Raw genomic sequence first — 6,892 nt, forward strand, 5'->3', positions numbered from 1 at the left:
CTGGGGAGATAGAGAGACACCTGCAGCCCTGCTTCACTACTCGCAAACCTTTCCCCCTGCAGGTGAGGGTTGGGGGCTCAAACCTGGGTCCTTGAGCACTGTACTGTGTGTGCCCTCAACCAGGAGCGCCACTACCAAGTACCAACAGTGACTTTTTTTTTGGCCTACCTGTAGTGTTTGCAGTTTTCCTTCTAAGAGAGAAGGAATACAGCACTAGAGCTTCCTCTCTCTCTGGTTCCATAGCAACTCCCATGTAGTCGTAGTGCCAGGGCTCAAGCCGGGCCACACACTCTGGACAAGTGTTACCCTACTTAGTGAGCTCTCCAGTCACAACTCCTTTATCATCTTATGAGTCTTTTAGTACGTACACATTCTGCTGGTTTTTGTTTTGATTCGTTCCCTTCCTTTGGTGTCTTGTGACCTTGTGGTTCAAGAAGTATCACATTTGCAGGTGTGAGGCGCTTAACCCTGTGCATCGCATGCCAGAGTTAAAATAATAATGATTCTTTTGTTGTGGACCGGATGGTGATGCACAGAGTGCACGGATCCCAGTTCGAGCCCCCGGCTCCCCACATGCAGGGGGGAAGCTTCACAAGCGATGAAGCAGGTCTGCAGGTGTCTTTCTTTCTACTTCTCCTCTCTCAACCTCTCTGTCCTGTCCAATAAAAAGGAAAAAAAAAATGGTCTCAGGAGCAGTGGATTCATAGTGCCAGCACCAAGCCCCAGTGATACCCTGGAGGCAAATCAATAAATTAAACAAATAAATAAATAGGCATTTGAGGTCCTGAATTTGATCCCTGGGACCTCAAGATCCAGAGTCTTGCCCTGCTTCTCTCACTAGCAGATCTGTTGAGGCAAGAGATAGCTCAGCCGGTAGAACGAGGAACTCTCCTACCTGAAGCTTCCTGGGTGGAGAGGTGTGTGCTTTGGGGGAGGGGGTGCCCTGACTTCTCTGCCAATGGAAACTCTGATATCAAACATAAAAAAATAAACCTTTGACAAGCGTTTTTAAGAACACTCTTGGGTGGGAGTAGATAATACAATGGTTATGCTAAAAGACTCTCATGCCTGAGGCTCCAAAGTCCCAGGTTCAATCCGCTGAAGACCACCATAAGCCAGAGCTGAGCAGTGTTCTGGTTTAAAAAAAAAAAAGGACACTCTTGAGTTTATTACTTTTCTTAATGAAAATAGCTTGGAACGTGTGATTTTACTGTTTCTGGGTGACCCTGGCCCCCTATTCAGATGAGTTGACACCAAAGCGCCCCTGGTGGGGATGGGGTACTCCTATGTGGTTCCAGTGTTCAAACCAAGGCACGTGACAAGGGCTGCTGGCCCCATCTGTGATCAGTTGTTTCAGTGCCCAAAAGTTATTTGTCTCCAGGGTTATCGCTGGGGCTTGGTGCCTACTTCTTCTTCTTCTAGTGTTTGCCCTTCTTCCATAGCCAGTCAACAGCATCAGGTTGAGCCTGATGTAAAGTTTCGAGACCTCCTTTGAATCTGGAGAGGTGGCAGTCATTGACTATGTGGGTCATAGTCTGTCTGTAGCCGCAGGGGCAATTCGGGTCGTCTCTGGCTCCCCAGTGATGGAACATAGTGGCGCACCGGCCATGGCCTGTTTGATAGCGATTGAGGAGGGCCCAATCATAACGTGCTAGGTCAAAGCCGAGTTGACGCTTTGCAGGGGTCTGTGATGAGGTGTTTGTTCTTTACCTCAGCTGACTGCCAACTCTGTTTCCAAGAGTCTGGAACAGAGAAGTTCAGTGTAGGCATAGGGGACCAGATTGGGTGACGAGACATCAAGCGTTGGACAGGGTGGGCGAAGATATCCGCGTATATTGGCAGGTCCGGTCGAGCGTAGACGTGGGAAATGAACTTAGATGATGCCGCATCCCGACGAATATCTGGCGGGGCGATGTTGCTAAGAACTGGCAGCCATGGAACCGGGGTGGAACGGATGGTTCCAGAAATTATCCTCATGGAGGAATATAATTTGAAATCGACCAAGTGGACATGGGGGGCTACGGAACCATACTGGGGCACAGTATTCTGCAGTGGAATAGCATAATGCCAGAGATGATGATCGTAGTGTGGAAGCGCTCGCGCCCCATGAGGAGCTGGCCAGTCTTGCAATGATGTTATTCCTTGCGCCCACCTTTGCTACAGTTTTTATGAGATGTTCGTGAAATGACAGGGTGCGATCCAGAGTAACGCCAAGATAGACTGGCTGGGCTTCATGCCGGATTCTCGTATTGTCAAGCTGCACATTAAGCTCACGTGAGGCCGAGGCATGGTGTAGATGGAAAACAGATGATACCGTTTTTGCAGTGCTAGGGATTAGTCACCTTTTTTACAGTAATCAGATATCAGAGACATGTCTTTCGTGAGTGTTTCCTCGAGGATGTCAAACTTGGATGCCTGAGTTGCACAGCAGATGTCATCGGCGTAGATGAACTTCCTTGAAGAAGTTTCTGGAAGGTCATTGATGTAAATATTAAATAGCGTAGGAGCCAGAACAGAGCCCTGGGGGAGGCCACTTGAGACAAGTCTCCATCTGCTAGACTTGTCACCCAGATGCACCCAGAATCTTCTGTTTTGGAGAAGAAACAATATAGTGTTGGCCACCCATGGAGGCAGGCATTTTGAGATCTTGACTAGGAGACCACGATGCCAGACCGTGTCATAGGCTGCTGTGAGATAAACAAAGACAGCACCCGTCTTTAAATTCTTCTGGAATCCATTTTCAAGGTAAGTTGAGAGGGCCAGGACTTGTTCGCAGGTAGATCTTCCTGGGCGGAAACCAGCTTGGGCGGGTGATAGGAATTTCTCTGTAAGAGGAGAAATACGTGACAGTAGCAGCCTCTCAAGGAGTTTGTAACACACGGAGAGGAGAGAAATTGGTCTATAGCTGGCGGCCAGTGTTGGGTCTTTCTTTGGTTCCAAAACTGCTATTATCTTCGCACGACGCCAAATTTTGGGCATAGATTCAGATTCCAAGATATGGGACAGGAATGTAGTGAGCCACTTCTTTGCCACGGGGCCCAAGTTAAGAATGAGTTCTGGGGTGATGTTATCATAGCCAGCAGCTGTTCCCGGTTTAACCCTCTTCAAAGCGTCTTCCAGTTCAGACAGTGTAAAGGGAGAGAGTTTTGGAGATGGACAAGATAAACGGAAGTGGGATGACCACTCATGGGAAATTTCTCTTTTCCTGACTGGGTCGATCTTAGCACGTCCAACTCGAGTTAGGTGACTGGCCACTGAGTTTGGACATACGGGAGGATGGGAGATGGGAGAGGATTGGCTACCGGCACCCAGACTATGAAGAAGCTTCCAGGCCTTCCTACTTGAGTGGGTAAAGTTCAAACTTTCCGTGAGTTGTTGCCAGCAGGCTTGGCGTGCTGCATCCAGGGAGGCAGTGAGATGGTCAGCCACATCTGGGTCGCCCGACTCATCATACTGCTTTAGTAGTTGCTCGCATTCAGCATCAAGACAAGGCATATAGTTAGCACGTCTCCCACGAGGAATGGCTTGGGAAGCTGCTTTGAAGATGGCTTGGCGGAAGCACCTGTAGGAATCTTCAGAGGGGATAGAGTTAATTGGAATTACAGGAATAGATTTGTTGGTAAGATCACTGAACAGACACCAGTTTGCTTTCCGAAAGTTCCATCTTAGTTTCTCCGAGCACAGAATCAGTGGGAGCTGGAGACCAATGTGGATGATAGCTGGGCGGTGATGACTGTGCGGGAAGATCTTGAGAACTTGTTTCGTAGCGGGAAAGGCTTGGCCGTTGACTGTGCTTCTTCTTCTAGCGTTTGCCCTTCTTCCATAGCCAGTCAACAGCATCAGGTTGAGCCTGATGTAAAGTTTCGAGACCTCCTTTGAATCTGGAGAGGTGGCAGTCATTGACTATGTGGGTCATAGTCTGTTTGTAGCCGCAGGGGCAATTCGGGTTGTCTCTGGCTCCCCAGCAATGGAACATAGCGGCGCACCGGCCATGGCCTGTTTGATAGCGATTGAGGAGGGCCCAATCATAACGTGCTAGGTCAAAGCCGGGTTGACGCTTGCAGGGGTCTGTGATGAGGTGTTTGTTCTTTACCTCAGCTGACTGCCAACTCTGTTTCCAAGAGTCTGGAACAGAGAAGTTCAGTGTAGGCGTAGGGGACCAGATTGGGTGACGAGACATCAAGCGTTGGACAGGGTGGGCGAAGATATCCGCGTATATTGGCAGGTCCGGTCGAGCGTAGACGTGGGAAATGAACTTAAATGATGCTGCATCCCGACGAATATCTGGTGGGGCGATGTTGCTAAGAACTAGCAGCCATGGAACCGGGGTGGAACGGATGGTTCCAGAAATTATCCTCATGGAGGAATATAATTTGGAATCGACCAAGTGGACATGGGGGCTACGGAACCATACTGGGGCACAGTATTCTGCAGTGGAATAGCATAATGCCAGAGATGATGATCGTAGTGTGGAAGCGCTCGTGCCCCATGAGGAGCTGGCCAGTCTTGCAATGATGTTATTCCTTGCGCCCACCTTTGCTGCAGTTTTTATGAGATGTTTGTGAAATGACAGAGTGTGATCGAGAGTAACGCCAAGATAGACTGGCTGGGCTTCATGCCGGATTCTCGTACCGCCAAGCTAATCCAGCACAGGTCGGGTGACGAGTCTTTATTCCATCTAGCACTGTGAAAAGAGCCTGGCTGTCTGGGATCGTATAAAAGGGAGAGGTCATTCGCTGAAGCCCAGTCGGCTAAGATAGAGCCGTCAGCACGAGTGGAGGAATATCCCCAGTCTTGGTGATGACTATTAAAGTCTCCAACATAAACGGCTGGGTGATTCGAGCTAGGCAGGACCTCATTATCCCATGAGGCACTGGAGGCTTATATATGTTGACGAGCTGAATAGTTCCAATAGTAATGGAGTCGTAGAAGGTCAAAGAGGCCGTATGGTAAACATCCGCAAGATACGATTTAGCGTAGATGGCTCGGCCGTGTTTAGGATGGAGATTATAGCATATTAAATCGAATCCACTGATGGTGAATCGAGCAGCTTCATCGACTGCTATATGTGTTTCTTGTAGGCAAATAACATCTGCCTGATGCTGTATCGCCAATTGACCAGTAAGAACGCGTTTGGCAAAGGACAGCCCCTCAACATTAAGTTGGAGGACTCGAAGAGCAGGACCAACAGCTTGAAAGTTGTCAGGAGCTGCTTGTTGCTGGCTTTGAAAGTGACTTGGATCCATGTTGATTCAGTCGGCTAGGAAGGATCTTCAGTTTCCCCAATGAATGGGTACTCATGGGATGCACCACGGGAAGGTCGATCCAATGCATCCCATGCATTGGATCCAATGCAGGCACTGAGCCCCAGTGATTACCCTGGTGGCAAAAATAAAGTAATAAATGAATTAAAAAATCTGTGTGTGGCTCCCTGGGCACTCTTGCCCTGCCTCCCCACCTCCCATAATGATCTGGAGAAGGGGGCCTTCCACACCCAGGCTGTAAACCCAGTGGTTTTAGGGTAATTGGCTGCCTAGTTTGAGGAGCCGGGCAGCATATGGAACAAGTACCCCCCCCACACACACACACACACACACACAAAGGCAGACAGCATGTGAGTCCTATTTCTGCTACAAGAGGGCGCCACCTGCTCACTTGAGTATAACCGCTTCAGGGAAGGGCTCCTCCCTCCCCCATCCCATCTCATCCCATCCCATCCTTTTTTTTTTTTTAAATATTTATTTATTCCCTTTTTGTTGCCCTTGTTGTTTTATTGTTGTAGTTATTATTGTCTGTCTTCATTGTTGAGTAGAACAGAGAGAAATGTTGAGAGAGGAGGGGAAGACAGAGAGGGGGAAAGACACCTGTAGACCTGCTTTACCTCACCACCTGTGAAGCGACTTCCCTGCAGGTGGGGAGCCAGGGGCTTGAACCGAGATCCTTACGCCGGTCCTTGTGCGCACCACGTGCTTAACCCGCTGTGCTACCGTCTGACTCCCCCATCCCTTTCTTTTGTTTTCCCAATTTTTTTTTTTTTTGCCTCCAGGGTTATTGCTGGGGCTCAGTGCTGCACTACGAATCCACTGCTCATTTTTTTCTATTGGATAAGACAGAGAGAAATTGAGAGTGGACGGGTAGACAGGGAGAGAAAAAGACACCTGCAGGTCTGTTTCACCACCTGTGAAGTGACCCCCCTGCAGGTGGGGAGCTGGGGGCTAGAATTGAGATTCTTGAGCCAGTCCTTGTGCTTTGGATGTTTTTCCAAATTCTTTTTTTTTTAATTTTTATTTATTTATTTTTTTCCTCCTCCAGGATTATTGCTGGGCTCGGTGCCTGCACCATGAATCCACCGCTCCTGGAGGCCATTTTTCTCCCCCTTTTGTTGCCCTTGTTGTAGCTTTGTTGTGGTTATTATTATTGCCCTTATTGATGCAATTCGTTGTTGGATAGGACAGAGAGAAATGGAGAGAGGAGGGGAAGACAGATAAGGGGAGAGAAAGATAGACACCTGCAGACCTGCTTCACTGCCTGTGAAGTGACTCCCCTGCAGGTGGGGAGCTGGGGGCTCGAACTGGGATCCTTACGCCGGTCCCTGCGCTTTGCACCACATGCGCTTAACTCACTGCGCCACCGCCCGACCCCCGTTTTTCCAAATTCTTAAGAAAAAAAAAAACCTGCCAGGCCTAGTTCAGTTCAGTATGGCTTGCTACATTCTGTACATGTCAACCCTTAGAATAAGATCCTACCTAAGCAAGATAAATGAGTTGGGGAAAAATAATAATCGGGTGCGGGGACTGGGTGGTGGGGCACAAATCACCATGTGCAGTGATCCAGGTTTGAGCCCCTGGCTCCCCACCTTGGGGGGTGTGCTTCACAAAGGAGCAGCAGGTCT

This window comes from Erinaceus europaeus, chromosome 15 (assembly GCF_950295315.1).
Source record: "Erinaceus europaeus chromosome 15, mEriEur2.1, whole genome shotgun sequence".
NCBI classification, from domain to species: Eukaryota; Metazoa; Chordata; class Mammalia; order Eulipotyphla; family Erinaceidae; genus Erinaceus; species Erinaceus europaeus.